Raw genomic sequence first — 17,779 nt, 5'->3', positions numbered from 1 at the left:
AGCACTCTGCCTGACACATAGTAGGTATTCAATCAAACGTGTTAAATGAATGAATGAAACATAAAAACAACCTTAGGGAGTATGTGACATCAGCCCTACTGTCCCCGTCATCGCCGTGCCATGGATGAGGACACCCAGGATCAGAATACCAGCTGGGATGGAAAAGAAGGAACATTTCTGATCTATGTGAATCAAGACTTCTATTAAAGTGTATTTGGTGAAAGGGTTTATAAACATGAAATTACGAAAATACCTTGCGTGTTTTTTTAATTGATCAATGGTTATTTTCTTTATTTTTTTTTTATTTTTTATTGAAGCATAGGTGGTTTACAATGTTTCAGGTGTACAGCAAAGTGATTTGGTTATACATACATACACATACATATATTTATTTTTTCAGGTTCTTTTCCACTTTGCATGTTTTAATAACAGAAATAGAAATAGAAGGTATTAAAAAACAGTCAACTTACTAAAATGCATCTCAGCGAACCACGTGAAAACAAAGGTGATGGAACAAGGGGGCTTTCGAGTGTCTGTGTTGCTGTTATGTTACTGTAGGTGGGGTGAGCTGAGGGCACAGCTGGGGTTTGACCAAGTGAGGAAGAGGGCCAGGCTGAGGCTGCAGTGTCCAGGTTCCATGAGGACCGCCCTAGTCACAGGCCCCCCTCCTCCTGCTAATGAGGTGATGAAAATCATAATACTAGCCATAGGCAAATAAAGTAAACAGTGGGGTCAGGCAGCTGTGGCCTTGCTAGCTGTACCCAGTGCAGGGGGCCCGGGGGAGATGGGAGGTTTGCAGGGAACTTGCAATTGCTGATGCATTGCTAATGAAATGACTGCACTGACTGGTGGGTTTGGAGTCCTAGGGTGCTGTCCTGTTGGGGTGAACCTGGGTTACCCTTTCTGTCTCGCCCCCATCTACAATATGAATGAGAAGACACCGTGGAGAGAGAGGAGGGGGTCAGCCCAGAGAGGGGGTGGCTTGCCTTGGCTTCGCAGTGGTGGTGGCGGAGAGAGGATTGCCAGCCAGCTCTCTCCATCTCCACAGCAGCTGCCAGGGCTGTGAACTGCATCACCGGAGTAGGGCAGGGCAGGATGCCCTGTGGAGCCTAATTCTGGCAGGCTTTTGTCTTAAGTCCCAGTCATATGCCAGGAATTACTTCTCCAGAATGAAGGATCCCCGTCTGGGGCTGTCCACCTCACTGCTTTCAATTTACAATGCTTCCCGACTGGTGGCTGTTAGGATCACAGCTGGAAGAGGCTCACAAAAAATCACAGCTGTCTTCTCTCCTGAACACTTCTATCAGACCCAAAGTACGTGCCAGGCCTTGGGCTCAAAGCCTCAGAAGCCGGCCCTCGGGGAGTCGAAAGAGCTGGGTTCAAAGCTCAGGTCTACCTCTTCCTAGCTGTGTGACCTTGGGAAAACCATTCAACCTCTCTGGGCACTTTTCCTCATTTATAAGATGGGGCCAACCACTCATGGCATTTTGTGCTGAGTAGCTGAGGAATAATATACCAAATGTGAATGTGACTGATGGAATCAGGACAAGAGGGGCACTGGGTTCCTGGCCCCCAGTATAGCCCTTTCTCCAGATCAGAAGGGTGGAGATGGCGGACGGACCAAGTCACGGGCCTTTGAATGCCGGGCACTAAATGTGGATTTTTTTCCTGGGGGCCATGGCAGGCGTGGAGGGAAGTGCTCAGATTTGCATTTCAGGAAAGGAGTGTTGGTGGGAGGGGAGAGGCTGGAGACTGGAGGCCAGGTGGATATGGGTAGAGCTGGTGAACGCAGGGGCCTGGCCAAGGACAAGAATACTGCCCTCTTCCCATTTTTGTTTCTATTACGGATCACCACTGGGCTCTGCCATTGAAGACACACAGCCCCAGGATCCCTGCAATCTGGGGGCTCCCTCACTCAGCTTTTACCCAAATCCTTGCTCCTGCCCCTTTCTTCCCATTCCATATGAAACATCAGGATATATATATATATATATATATATATATATATATATATATATATATACACACACACACACATATACATATATATATATTTTTTTTAAAGATTTATTTATTTATTTTTGGCTGAGTCTGGTCTTAGTTGAGGCTTGCGGGCTCTTCATTGCTACGCGCAGGTTTCTCTCTAGTTGTGGCATGGGGGTTTTCTCTTCTCTCACTGAGGCGTGCGAGACCAGTGGTCGTGGTTCGTGGACTTAGTTGCCCCACAGTATGTGGGATCTTAGCTCCCTGACCAGGGATCAAACCCGTGTCCTCTGCATTGGAAGGCGGATTCTTTACCACTGGACCACCAGGGAAGTCCCAATACAACAGGATTTAAACACTTTATTGTGAAGGAGGCTGCACGGTGTTGGAAAAGGGCGCTGAGAAAAATGCAGACCTGACTTTCGCACTCTGTTCCTTGCACTCACACTGTACCTTCAACCAGTCCCGTGTGGGAGCGTGAATAGCGGTCCCAAAGATGTCCACCTCTTAATCCCCAGAAGCTATGAATATGCACTTTACATGGTAAAAGGGAGCTTGCAGATGTGATTGAGTCAAGAATCTTGAGATGGGGAGATGATCCTGGTGGCCCAGTGTAATCACAGGGTCTTTATAAAAGGGAAGCAGGAGAGAGATTTGAAGACATGGTACTGCTGGCTTTGAAGGTAGAGAAAGAAGCCACAAGCCAAGGAATACAGGCAGCTTCTAGAGACTGGAAAAAGCAAGAAAACAGATTCTCTCTGCTATGGTCTGAATGTGTGAATCCAAAATTCCTATGTTGAAATCTTAACCCCAGTGGGATGGTATTAGAAGGCAGGGCCTTAGGGAAGTGAATAGGTCATTCCACCCTCATGAATGGGATTAGTGCTCTTATAAAAGAAGCCCCACAGAACTCTCTTGCCCCTCCCACTGTGTGAGGACACAACGAGAAATGAGTGACCTGGAAAAGGGTCTCACCCAACCAGGCTGGTCCCCTGACCTTGGACCTCCAGCCTCCAGAACTATGAGACATAAATTTCTGTTTTTATAAGCCACCCAGCCTGTGGTACTTTGTTATGGCAGCTTGAACAGACTAAGACACTCTCCTAGGACCTCAGGAAGGAGCACAGCCCTGCTGATACCTTGATTTTAGCCAGTGAGATGAATTTTGGACTTCTGACCTCCAGAGCTGCAGGAGAAGATATATGTGTTGGTTTAAGGCAGTAAATCCATGATAAGCTGTTACAGCAGCAATAGGAAACTAATGCACGCCTTCCCCACTCTGGGCCTCTGTTTCCCCGTTGAGGCTGTGGACATGGAGAAGCTTCAGGCACAGGCTGCAGTGAGTGGAGGTCAAGGCTAAGTGGAGATAGAGCAGGTCTTTCCGGGAGGCCTGGGCTCCCCCCGTGCCCACTGTGGACCAGGCAGAGTGGATGTTCAGAACTTGATTCCTGCCTCTAAGGGTCCTGGAAATGAGTGAAGTAGGCAGGTGAGAGGGGTGATAGGGACTGGTGGGGTCTGGAGAAAAGCCCGGAGCAGAGACCTTGGCCACAGGGGCAGCCCTCCCCACGTTGCCAGGTGCACAAGCTGGCCCAGCTTAGCCAGATCATCCCACTCTGCTTAGAGAATCAGGACAATGGATGTTCCTGTGAAATCTCTCAATCCTTCGATGTTGCCAACCAATTAGAAAAGAATTAAACAGGGAGCGAGCCAAACCAAACACATCTGAGGCCCAGCCTGGCCTCCAGGCTGCAGTATCGCTGCCTCCGGCTTGATCATTCAGACTCCAGGCTTTGGCATCAGCCAGAGCTGGGCTGGAATCCTGGCTCTGCCACAGCCAGGTCACCTGGGTAGCTCACCCCATCTCTCTGAGCCTCAGTTTCCTCATCTGTAAAAAAGAGATATGAATGTCAGCATCACAGGCTGGGGGAGGAATAGATGAGTACCTGCGTGCAAAGTGCCCAGAGCAGGGTCTAGCATGGAAGAACCTACTTATCAAATGTTCCTTGTTACTGTCATTACTATTATTTTACTGCGTGAGCGGGAAGACAGCTTTCCATCCCTCTGTGCCCTGTGGTGGTCCTCCCCATAGGAAGGGCCTCTGTGTCAACCAGTGATGGAACTCAGAGCCCGAGCTCCAGAGAAAAGATCCCCACAGAAAAGAGTCTGCTGTCTCTGAGTTCACACTCTGGGGCGTGGGAAGTGTTGTGAGCACAGAGCCTGGTGAAGGAATGCAAGCAGCAAGGTGCTACAAAGAGCAAGTTCACGTACACTGTGTCCCAATCACAGCCTAACTATGTCAGTGTCCCATCCCATTCCTTTATAAAGCTGTACTTGCAAACCTCAGATTGCCGTGTCCCACACGCCAGACTGAGGTCCAGCTTGCAGCCACACATCCCCTGCACTCCCCACCCCCAAACTGAGTGAACTCAGTGTTCAATGATGTTCAGGTCCTTTGCAGTCAGTATCTCTTCTACTATCCTTTGCATAATTTTTTCTTTAAATTGACCCTTTTTTATATAAATCTAGCTCCCACTTAGGAACATTATATGTAAAACAATGGCCTTGAGGAGCTAATTAATTTTTTTCTCAGACATGTTAAGAAAAAAACTGTCTCTGTTAAAAATTTAAAAACTTGTCAGCGTGATGATGGCAAATCCTCCTGCCAGCTCTCACGGTGATTGGGGCGCCCCCTTCGGGTTGGGCTGAGGTTAAAAGGCAGCGTGATCTCACATTCTTTTTTTTTTTTTTTTTTTTTTGCGTACGCGGGCCTCTCACTGTTGTGGCCTCTCCCGCTGCGGAGCACAGGCTCCGGACGCGCAGGCCCAGCGGCCATGGCTCACGGGCCCAGCCGCTCCGCGGCATGTGGGATCTTCCCAGACCGGGGCACGAACCCGTATCCCCTGCATCGGCAGGCGGACTCTCAACCACTGCGCCACCAGGGAAGCCCTGATCTCACATTCTTGCTGCTTCTCCCCCGAGGAAGTTTCTCCCAGTTTTGGTTCCTCTGCCACCGGGATTTGCGGATGGTGAAGAGAGAAGTCAGGAGAAGCTGGGAACGTGCCTTCAAACATCATTATCAACTCTTGATTTTTTAAAACGGATTTCCCCATGCATTTGAGTAATTCATTCATGCCTGGCAAATGGTTTCCAGTCCTTTCACTGGAACTCAGGGTGTAAGCTATGCATGTGGCTTCTGCAGCTCCCTATTTCTCTAGGACCAAGTCCAAACTCGACACGGCATTCAAGGCTCTTCCAGGCCCTGACTTGTGGGCACTCTCCCATCCTGCCATGCATCCCTCCATTCTTTGTATTCCAGCGGTGTCCAGCCAGTGACGGTTTCCCTTCTGTGATGTTGTGCATGCTGGTCTCACTGTTGGGATGAACCCCATAGGCTTCGCTTGATGAGCAAACTCCTATCCAATCTTCAAAACCCTACTCACCATCATTGTTTTGGTGGTGTTTTCCCTGATGCACCCTCTACGCTCAGTCTCCCCAGAAGAATTGCTTATGCTTTCTCCTCTATCAAATGTCCCAAATCCTTCTTGGCAGCTCCTTTGCCTGTACTGCAGGCTGAGCCCACAATGCCCATCCCCCAGCTGATGACAACATCCACCAAACAGGTCTCCCCACTTTCCCTCCACCCCTCCTACCTCCTCTAATCTCATGTCCACAGAAGCCAGAGTTACCATAGAAAAACCTCCATCAGAGTACGGTCACTCCCCTGTTTAAAACCTTCCAGCGGCTTCTACCGTATACAGAATAAAATTCAAGCTCATCTAAATGCCTCTAAGCCTTGCTGTGATCTGGTCCCATCCACGTTTCTGGCATTTTTTGTGTCCTCTCTTCTTCAGCTCACTGGCCCAGTCTTCTTGCCCAGAGTCTACAGCTGCTGGTCCCTACCTGGAACGTTCTGTGCTGCTTACCTGCCTTCCGTACGTGTGCTCCCACCTACCCCGTCCTGCACCACATGTACTCTCTTCACCTGCCTGTCACTGAGGACTCAGCCAGACCATCAGTGCCTGGGGAAGCCCTCGGTGCCTCCCCCATGTGACTGGGTGCTCCCAGAGACAAGGATTGCATTGCATCCATCCCTGTGTCCCCAGGCTGGGGACAGGGTGAGGTCCAGTCCATGAATGGAGGTAGACCAGCTGGGGCCCGCAGGAAGATCCAGCTCCTGCTATGATCTGGACCCTTGGCCAGCCTCCCCCGGGCTCCCACCGCTGGCCTCATGAGGGGTGCTCTTCCCACAGGGAGGTTCTTGGGGCTCAGCAAGGACACTGTCTGCCTGTAGATCAGGTAGTGGGTTTACAGAGGAAACATCCCATGTGTCTTTTTGGGTTATGGAGACAGGGACCTTCCAGGCAAAACAAGCGTGAGTGCAATGGGGACAAGATCTGGAGTGAGGAGAACCCAGGCTGGAGACTTAGTTCTGTTCTAGTTCAGTGCAGCCCTGGGTGCCCTGCCCTAGCTGTGCCATTTCCTGGGGGCCAGATTAGAGGTCTCCAAAGCCACTCCCAGCTTGGGTTTAGTACAGATCAACTTCCCATAACTCTAGTTTCTTCACCCCCTAAAATAGGGATAATGATTCCTACCAGGCTGTTAGGATGCCATGAGACAACACAGCAAAGCACCTCACAGGACCCCACCCACAGGAGTTAGGACCCCACTGGGACTTTCATGGACCCCCCCAACTTTCTTGCTTGCGTGGGCTCCTTCCTCATAAAATAAGCTTGAAAATTTATGCAACTGGTATAAAGATAAGTATAATTCAGGCTGAATAATATTCATTTTTCCTTATTATTTTAAAATAAATTGAAATATTTTTGTGGACCCCTAGGAATATTTGCTTCCTACCTCACCACCCTTCATTTCATCTCCCACCCTGATCCCCACTTGCACAGGGTCCTTGGCTCTGTCAGGGGCTCTGATGTCAGCACAGGGGATGAGGGTTAACTCTGCCAGCAGTGCCTGGTATATAAGACAATCTGTTAACTCACTCAGTGTTTGTTGAGCATCTCCCATCACTAGTAGTGATAGATTTGTTGGTGCTAATAACTTCCCTTGTGTTATCACGGTATAGTGAGTTCAGTACTGTCCTCCAAAAACTCATGTCCCCTCAGAACCTCAGAGTGTGGTCTTACTTGGAAATAGGATCCTTGCAGATGTAATTAGTTAAAGTCCTCAAGATGAAATCATTCTGGTTCAACTCAGTGATTGGTGCCCTTCTAAGAAGAGGCAAGGATGCAGAGAGACACAGAGAAGAAGATGATATGAAGATTGGGGTAGAAATTGGAATGATGTGTCTATAAGGAATGCCAAGGATTGCCAGCTGCACTTACCTGGCAACCACCAGAAGCCAGGAGAGAAGCACACCTGTAGAACATCTGGCCTCCCGACCTGGGTGAGAATACATTTCTGTTGTGTGAAGCCACCCAGTTTGTGGTGATTTGCTATGGTGTCCGTAGCACAGGAATACACTCTGCTCATCTTCATTGCCGCCCCGCCCATGAGAAAGACACACTTATGGTCCTCCAGTTTAGACGTCAGGACAGGGAGGCTCAGAAATGTCCCGCAGCTTGCCCAAAGTTACCCGGGTCCCCCTGACTCTGGCCATAACAGGCCCAGCATGCCAGGACTTGGTGTGGGGGGAGCATGGGGGAGGGAGGCTGGGGGTGGGTGGGGGGTGAGGCTGGAAGGTGAGCCAGGGCACTGCCACCAAGCGGGAAGCTGCATTCTGTTGCCATTGACACTGATAATTAGAAGCACCATGGAGCCACCTGGGAAATGCTTACACGTGACCTCAAACGAAGAAACAATGTGAAAGCAAAACTGCTTCTGCTCAAGCTGTGCAACAGCAGAACTGCCTGCGGACAAAGCCTACAAAAGATGCAGAATTGCACCCTCGGGCCTCTAGATTTGTGGGAGATTTTTTTCCCCATCTATTTTCCAAAATTTCTCTGATGTTATTTATTTATTTATTCATTATTTATTCAGTTTGATAGAGAAAAATGCAGAGGGACCCTTATCCCTGCTCCAAAAAGCCACAAAAACTGGAAAGCCCAGAAAACCGGAGCCCCGGCACATAGGTCCCTCCACCTGCTCTGTGGATTCTACTGCCCAAATTCCATTTCCCTTGGGCGTCTGCACTGCAGGAGACACAGCCCTGATGGAAGCACCTCCCTAGGCAAGCAGGATCCGCTGGGGCTGGCTTGTCAGAGGAAGGACTAAAGGAAAATGCTTTATCCCAGTGCTGAGATCAGAGGCCCTGCCTGAGTCCAGGGCCCTGTGCAGGAGGGGTGGGAGTGGGGAAAGGCACTGCAGGGTGGGGTAAAAGGAGCAGAAACCGCCCCAGGCTCCACTGCGGAGGTGCTGCATTTGCATGATAAGCTATATTTTTCCAGAGCACCTATTGCTTATTCATTAGTTATTCCTAGGACTTGCCAGGCAAGCGCATCTGCAAGGTGCTGGGGCACGTGACAGTGGCCCTGAGCCATCTAATGTTGGGGGGGTGGTGCAGCTGACACTTTGGTGTCAGAGGCCCTGGCTGAGGGATGGGGTCTTCAAGGCCATGCCGATTTCTTTCCAGGGCCTGAAGACACTTTCATTATTCCAGTCCATCATCCATCTCTATATAGTGACAACTCTATATAGAGCCCCTCCCACCACCACCCCCAAATACATTCTAGGCCCGGACATCAAATGGTGGACAAGGTAGGGGAGACCTCTGCTCCTGCAGTGCTCACAGGCTGATGTGAGTGACAGAGTCATCATTAGCCTACAAAGAGTATTTCATTACGATGTCAAAAGCTAGGAGACATGAGAAGTACCTCTGGGGCCCTGTAAGGCCGGCTTCTCCTTGAAAGGGAAGTTTGGGCCAAGAGCTGAGAAGTGAGGAGGTGTTGGGCGAAGAGTAGAAGGGCAGGGGCTGTGCCGGAATAGCATCCAGGCAGGGGGAGTCATGTGCAAAGGCCCTGAGGGAACATGGCGTGTTCAAGGAAAGGAAAAGCAATGGAGCTGGAGCAGAGAAATTGATAAAAGAGGGAAGTGGGAGATGGGGCTTCAGGGAAGAGGGTCAGGGGGGAGGAGTCAAGTCACACAGGGTTGATAGAATGAGCAATGGCTTTGGTCTCTGGCCCTAAAACAACAAGAAACACTGAAGAAGTTTAAACAGCTGAGTGAGATGATTAGATTTTCACCTGACTGGGGACCTGCAATCCTGGCTGGAATCCTTAACACACACACCATGTGGCTGGGGTCACTTCCCCCGTTGTAAAGTGGGAGTCAACAGGACCACCTCCCTGGACTTTTACCATTTAATTGGGTGTCTACTTAATGCCATGTGGACATACACTTCCTTGCTATGGATGAGGAAACTAAGGCTCAAAGAGGTGAAGTGACTTGCCCAGGGACACACAGCAGGAAAGTAGCAAAGGTTGGTATGAACCTGAGTAATTCATCACTATCCAAAACTCTACCATGCCATGGCCCTGGAATGTGGCTGGGTTAAGATAAGGGATGGAAAGTGGGCAGAATGAGGCATAGAACTGGCACTCTCTGCACCAATTCCCTCTCCTTCAAATCCAGCCTCATTAGATGCACAGAGAAAAAGACCAGGGGAGCATCTGTGTGTGTGTGCGCTCACGTGTGTGTGTATCTTTAGTTATTTTTGGCACCAGGGGAACTTAATTAAGAATTGAGTTCACAGCTTTCCCACTGAGAGCGAGCTGAGGGTGAGGGACAGAGAAAGGGAGTTGAAGTCAGAGCAGACTGCAGACAGTGACGCTAAAATAATGAAATGGAGCCTTGGAGCCTTCCACTGGGGCAAGGTAAGGGGCGCACATGCTATTTTGGGCTAATGTTCTGCATTCACAGGCACAATTCTTTCTGGGTCTGAGTTGGAGCAGAGTCTGGGAAGCCGTTGCCCTTGGTGATGGCAGAGACTGTCCTTGGCCCCCTGTTGAGGCAGGGGCCATCCGGAAAAAAAGACTTGGATGTGGACCCCTCCCCCTTCCCCAGCACCTCTCTTTCTCTCTGACTGCCACCTTCTCTCCTCATCCGGGTCTTTCTCTGCTGCCTGCATCCTGAGCTCCGGATGCCATGGGTCTTTGCCCCCTCCATAGGATTTCAGAAAGTTTCCTGGGGCATCCATCCAAGACAGGCAGCTGTGCAATGAGTCTAACTTAGAGAGGAGTCTTGTTTGGCTGCAGTGCTTAAAAAGAAAAAAAAAAAGTGAACTGATACTGTGATAATGCAAAATTTTGTGCAAAGAGACAGCATCGTGCTGAGCCCTGAGTTAAGTGCTGGGGGTACAGTGGGAAGAGGACAGAGGTCCAGGGAGATGAGTGGGGAGCCGGTCTGTATGCACGGCAATGACATTGGCTGGTGATAAGGGCCTTGCAGGGGGATCAGCAAGATGGGGTAGGTGGTTATGGTACCTCGGATGGCCGAGTGTCTTCAAGGTTGAGGAGGAGGCAGCCAGGTGAGGCAGAAGAGGAGCTAATCCTGAGGGAGACTGTCATAGACTTTGTCATGAGAGCCAGCGGTCCACAGGTAGGGGGAAGGCGCTGGTGTCAGCAGAGGCGTCGCTGTTTTTTCTTTTTTTTTTAAAGTTTTTTTGGCTGCATTGGGTCTTCATTGCAGTGCGTGGGCTTCTCATTGCAGTGGCTTCTCTTGTTGCAGAGCACGGGCTCTAGACGCACAGGCTTCAGTAGTTGTGGCACTTGGGATCAGTAGTTGTGGCTCACAGGCTCTAGAGCACAGGCTCAGTAGTTGCGGCGCACTGGTTTAGTTGCTCCACTGCATGTGGGATCTTCCCGAACCAGAGCTCGAACCCGTGTCCCCTGCATTGGCAGGCGGATTCTCAACCACTGCGCCACCAGGGAAGCCCGGAGACGTCGTTGTTATTCATTGATTGGCTGTTGTTGCCATAACTGCTACATTGAACCAGAACGCCTTGCAGCAGTTGTCAAAGACAACTTTATTTTTGTCTCCGGCATTAGAGAGGGGGCCCCAGTGCCTCTCCTGCTCTTCCCTCCTGGGTAATAGAAATAGGTCTAAGATGCTTATGTCTCCTGCCACCGCCTCAATTCAGAAACTAACAATGTCCCCCCATCCATGTGTGCACCAGATGCTCTTTCACATCGCACTGTGAGTTGAATGGGGACAGGAAAGGGGAAGCAGTAGTTTGCACTGGACAAGGTGGACTTCTAATGACCTACAGCAACCAGAAAACTCTGAGCACTGGCCAAGCACTTCATAGATGGTGTCCCATTCTAACCTCACCATAAGCATCTGTGATTCAGGACTAATTTGGTGGCTAGTTAAGGAAGACTGACCCAAACTAGATTAAGCAGAAAAAGGATTTATTACTCACATAGCTGGGGAGTAAAAACAGGTTAGTTCTTGAAGGATGGGCTGCAGGAGCCCATGCCCTACCTCCAGTTGTCTAGCTCTCTCTGTCTCTTCCTCTCCATCTTTCATCTCTCCCTCTGTTTCTCATTGCCTGATTATTTTGTATTATTTATGTATTTATCCACCAGCATCTCAGGCAGCCACTGAGATGTCTGTATTAGTTTCCAATTGATGCTGTAACAAATTGCCCCAAACTCGGTAGCTTAAAACAATACAAATGTATTCTCTTACAGTTCTGGAGGCCAGAAGTCCAGAAGGGATTTCACTGGGCTAAAATTAAGGTGTTGGCAGAGCTACAGTCCTCTGGAGCCTCTAGAGGAGAATCCTTGACCTTGCCTTTTCCAACTTCTAGGGGCCTCCTGCTCTGCTCAGCTTGCGGCCCTTCTTCCATCATCAATGGCCAGTTGAGTCCTCACATGGCATCACTCTGACACTGACTCTTCTTCCTCCTTCTTCCACTTTTAAGGACACTTGTGATGACATAGGGTCCACCTGGATAATACAGGTCAATCTTCCAACTTTAAAGTCAGGTGCTTGGTAAATTTATTTCCATCTATAACCTTAATTCCACTTAACCAGGTAAGGTATTCACAGGTTCTGGGGTTTAGGATGTGGACATCTTTAGGGGCATTATTCTGCCCACCACAATGTCTAACAAGCATCTCAAACGTGACAAGTCCATATCTGAACTCCTTCTCTTCCCCCCACAAACTGGCTCCACCTACGACCACCCCTGTCTGAGCTGATGGTGAGTCCGTCCTTCAGTTGTACAAGTTACAGGGACGTGGCTTCCCTCTTTCTCACATCCTGCTGCCAGTCTTTCAGCTACTCCTGTCCACTCTACCATAAGCATCTACTCACAATTTCCTTACTTCTCACTAGCCTGGACCAGCCACCACCCTCTCTCACTTGGATGTTGACAAAAGCCCCCCCTCAAGCTTCACTGATTCTACCCTTGCCCCCTGTAGCCTGTTCCCAACAAGGCAGACAAGGGGCCCTTTGAAAACCTCGATCAGATTGTGTCGCTTTTGGTAGGTAGCTCCATCTGCTTCTGCACTTACTGAGAGGGAAACGGGAATCAGAGAAATGGATGTCAAAGTGCTGCTTTATTACTGAAAAAGCTACACTAGAGGACGTGGCTCAGGTGTGACAGAGGGTTTGTTAAAAGTCTTTTGAGTTGAATGGACTCACCCAAACTTTAGGCAGAGCTCTGTTAAGGTGGCTAAGCAAGGAGACCAAGATACTCTCTTCCTGAAGGCAGACAGATGTGAAGGAGAGAGATGAGACAGGTCTGAGTCAGCATCATCTCCCTAACCTCCCACCTGGAGGAGAGAGTAAAAGGTAAGGAGAGGGGCCAAGAGGGTCCTGGGAATGTCCCTCCACAGGGAAACAATACGAGTGGGAAATAATTGTTCCTTTTCAATTTCTACTGATGTGTTGGAATGATGGGATTAGTTTTCATGGTCGAGAGAGGTTCATGTCTACATCCAGATCTGTCTAGGGAGGGGATGGATATGGATTGTGGGAGCATGGGTACTAGAGGATGCTAGTAATAAAACTGAAACTGAAAGGAACTGGGCTTTCTCCCCTACTGTGATTTGCTGGTCCTGAGTTTCCTCCTCATCCCATGAATTTAGTTGCAGCCCAAATTCAACCCCAGCTGAATAGCTCTAAAGTGGTACCAGATAAAAACAGCACAGCTCACATAGAAACAAGCCTCCTATTTTCACAGTTGCCATAGAAATAAGGAAAAGGTGACTAATAAAAAAGCTTTGCCTGGATCTTGGTAAACAGACCCAGCCATGGTGCCTGGTAGATTGCTCACATACAAAAATCCTCTAGGACTCTATTCAAATGAATATTTCCAAGAAAGCTGGCTCCACTGGATTCCCAGCAATGTTGTGCATGAACTCATAAGACAAATAATGCTCTAAAGGTATCTAATGAGATCATGTATTATGTCTGATACTAATTGTCCTTGGGAAGCCAACCCATTCCTCCCTAGACGTATCAATGATTTTCTCCAGGTGGACACATGCCCAAGCCATGTAATGAGGTTTTGTCATAGGATCCTGCTGTACCTACTAGGAAAGAGAACAAAATAATTAAATAGCAGTAATAGAATGGAAGTATGGGGTTGCTTGGAGCCACCACATCAAGATAAACTCCCTAAAAGAAAGGGGAGACACAGAGAGAAACAGACTAGAAAGAAAGAGAGGGAGAAGGAAAGGAAGGCAGAGTCCACATAATACCACTTGAACATTTATATCCATGTATTTCTGACCTGATTTCAACCTTAGACTTGAGTCAACCAATTTTATTTTTAGTCAGGTGGATCTGGGTTGGGTTTCTGTCCTCTGCAAAGGAAAGAAACCTGTTAGAGATTGAATTGTGTCCCCCCAAAAATATGTTGAGATCCTAACTTGGACTGTGACCTTATTTGGAAATAGGGCCATTGTAGATATCATCAGTTAAGATGAAGTCATACTAGAGTAGGGTGGCCCCTAATCCAATACAGCTGGTGTCCTGGTAAGATGATGTGAAGACCCAGAAGAGGACACCATGTAACGACAGAGGCAGAAATTAAAGTGATGCGGCTGGAAGTCAAGGCATGCCAGAGATTGCCAGCCACCACCAGAAACCAGGAAGAGGCAAGAAAGGATTCTACCCAGAGTCTCACAGGGAACATGACCCTGTTGACACCTTCATTTCAGTCTTCTGGCCTCCAGAACTGAAGGGAATGAATTTCTGTTGTTCTAAGTCACCCCGTGTGTGGTACGCTGTTAATACAGCAACGCTGGGAAACTAATCCAACACCTGGCTGGTAGGAATGTCATGAAAGGCAGGCAAAATCTGGCACCAGAGACAGATGCCATTCCTTGCCCTCTATCTCTCTCCAGCTGTGTGGCTCTGGGTAAGTTTCCTCACCTTGGTCACCTGGTCTGTGAAATGAGCAGCACAGGACTTCTGCAGTGCTGTGGGCATGTTTGACAAGGGACCTGGCTATGCCTATTCCTCAAAGACCCTTTGCTGAAAGAAAATAGGACCATTAGGGGCACATGTTAGAGGTTCTCAGTCTTAAACATGAAGACTCACTCCTGGCTGTTGTCTTCTTTTTCTTTTCATTTTGGTATAAATTGAAATTTCTTTAGACCCCTTTTTCTTGACTTCGTTTCAGTCTCAGAGGGTCTCCTTCCTGGGACTTTTATATCATGTCCCTGTTTAGTGTCCCAGCAAAGATAGTTTCCTTCATTCCCCCCACCTCAGCCTTCTGCATGGGGTGGATGAGTGACAAGTAACAACAGCTGTCAGACTGAGAGACTTTCAGGAAGGCGATCCAGCTCCCAGCTCCAGGCCTTCATCTCTCTGGGAAGTTACTTATAAAGGACATGGAAAGGAAGATGGAGGCACAAATTTTGGCATTTCTTCACCTTGGGATTCTTAATGGAAATGGGATTCTTAATGGAAAGTTGTGGGGCCTTCAGATTACTGAAATTCCTTGTTTTATGTCTTGGAGGGAGTCTGGGAAGTATTATGCTTCTTCAGGAGTTGGTGGAATGGGACAGCCCACAAAGGGAGGATAAGAGGGAAAAGGGAAGAAAGGGCCCTGCACAAATAAAACGTCTAGATTATTGTGGTTCTAGAGGCAGGAAGCTCTGAGCAAAATTCTTACAAGGATCTAGTCACACGCTTCCAAGGTGAATCACTTTTGAAAAAAAATTATTACACTCAATTATATTTTTCTGCCCTTGTCATCTTGAAGTCAAAATGATCCATACAGACTTCATCATTTTCCCTTCACTCACTTCAAACTAGGCACAAAGTCCTGAGATCAAGTCTGTTTGTGCACCCAAATGATGGGGCACTGCTGTGGCCTGATGGGTTGGAACACCAGCTTGTAGACTATGGAAGCCACTTGACAGCAGCTACATTTGTGCATACTTTATATTTCACCTGCTTTGTTTTTTGGTGTTATTATTGTTCTCAGTATACCTCAGATCAGCTGGGCATCCTCAGTTCTATAGATCAGACTATCCATCCCATGGCTTTGAGAAAACTAGACTCTTCCATTATATTTCTGCCAGTTTGGAGAGGCATATATACCCATGGCTCCTTCTGCCTCAGATCCTACAACAACCTAAGCACAAAACTCAGTCCCAGCACTGGTGCCTAGAGGATACCCGCTGAGGCAAAACAGTTAGAGAATCTCTTTAGTTCTTAATGAAGACGTGTGGGTCATGGACCGTGGGAGAGGGCTAACGTTTGCCCACGCTCTCTCAGCCAACATTCTCTCCTACTTTCATTTAAGATCAAAACAAATTTCTCCATTTTTTTTCGTTCCTGGCAATTAAGGAAAAATCTTAACTTTAAGGTGGTTTAAATAAGCTGGGGGTGGGGGGTTAGAGGGGCCTCTCCTTCTACTCTAAGTGGCTCAGGCAAATGCAATTAGATGCTTTCTCCCAGAGAAATACCAGCAAATAAAAATGTCTACATCGGGCTTCCTTGGTGGTGCAGTGGTTGAGAGTCGGCCTGCCGATGCAGGGGACACGGGTTCGTGCCCTGGTCTGGGAAGATCCCACGTGCCACAGAGCAGCTGGGTCCATGAGCCATGGCCGCTGAGCCTGCGCATCCAGAGCCTGTGCTCTGCAATGGGAGAGGCCACAGCAGTGAGAGGCCCGCGTACCACAAAAAAAAAATAGTCTGCATTTTTATTGTTACATTAGTAAATATGTCCCTGTGTTAGATTGCCAGAGCTGCTGTAACAAATAACAGGTGATTTAAACAAAAGAAATTTATTGCCTCAAAGTTTGGGGGTCTGGAAATCTGAGATCATAGTGTTGGCAGATTCAGTTCCTCCTGAAGATTGTAAGGAAGGATCTGTTCCTGGCCTCTCCTTGGCTTGCAGATGACCGTCTTCACGTTCATATGGTTTTCTCCCCACATGTGCGTCTGTCTCCAAATTTCCCTTTTGTATAGGACCTAGTTATATTGGATTAGGGCCCACCCTAATGACCTTATTTTAACTTGATTACCTCTGTAAAGATCCCATCTTCAAATAAGGTTATATTCTGAGGCACTGGACATTAGAACTTCAACATATGAATGGGGGACAGAACACAATTCAACCTATAACAGTCCCATTATCCACTTCAAGAAATCCTGCACATGAACTGCCCCAAATTTCAATGAAGAAAAGTTGCAAGCATATGCACATGTCGTGATTTTTATGCAAGTAGGTAATTACATTCTGAACCCGAGCCCCCTCTTGGCAGCTGTACACCGTGGTCTGTGAAGTCTTTTCTCATATGAGATCCCAACCACAAGTACAGCTACTTTGCCAAAGTTTATTTGGGAAGCCCGAATGACAACTTTCACCTTCTGAGTTGTGATTGTTGCACACATGATTAAAATCCAGCTCTTCAAAGTTTAAGTAATTTACACCTTTGGTGATTCTCTCCAAAGCGATATCAGCTTGCCTGAACTTGATGAAGTTTTAATTAACTCTTATTGTTGGCAACACAGGATTTCCCCATGACTGTGAGCTTATAGAGAGGTGTTCCATTATGTTGCTAAATATGTTGTCACCTTGCTGAACTGTGGTGAATCTGCACTCTTGCCCATAGAATGGAAATAACTCCAGATGGCTCAGAGGAGGGATCCCAATGTCGACTGAGTTTGTACCATAGAGACAATGAGGTTGGTGAGTGTGCTGGCTCCTCTAACACCACCTGGCTCATCTAGTATCATTCTTGGGCGGAAGTTATGCTAAAACTGCAGAATTTATCATTGGTGTATGGGGGTCAAGAATGAACCCAAGTATGAAAACAATGAGAGAAACATTGTTAACTACCTTTAACAGAAAGAAAAACTCAGCCTTAGGGAAGTGACAAGACTTTTCCCAGGACACATGACTTTAAGTAACTGAGCAACAATTTGAACTTATATTTGATGCCCCAGAGTCCTTTAGACTGTATAATACAGGTCCAGCCCTGTGGTGCTTATGCTATATGTCCACCTGCTCCACTTGCCTTGGGTTTTCTTTTGAGAATCACCATTCCTTCACTCTCAGGCCACTTGGCTCAAGTGAGGCTGACCTCATCTATTCCGCTTCAATTAGTCTTGGACACATGACCCAGCTTCACCAATCAGAATCATGATATTGATTCAGGAGTGGGCATGTGACTCAATCCATGCCAGTGAAATCTGCCAGAGGGACTCTGTTCCTGTGCTGAATTTGGAGGTGCTGGTGGTCATCCTCACCTACACTTGGAAAGAGCCTGCCTGAGAATGAAAGATCAGGAAAGGTATAGTCATGGCTAAAGTCAGAGTTACCCCTAGACTTTTCAGTCGAATGAGAATAAAATTTCTTTTTTTGTTGTTAAGT

Source organism: Mesoplodon mirus (genome assembly GCF_964341445.2).
Source record: "Mesoplodon mirus genome assembly, chromosome: 5".
Lineage (NCBI taxonomy): Eukaryota > Metazoa > Chordata > Mammalia > Artiodactyla > Ziphiidae > Mesoplodon > Mesoplodon mirus.
This window is presented reverse-complemented; position numbering follows the sequence as displayed.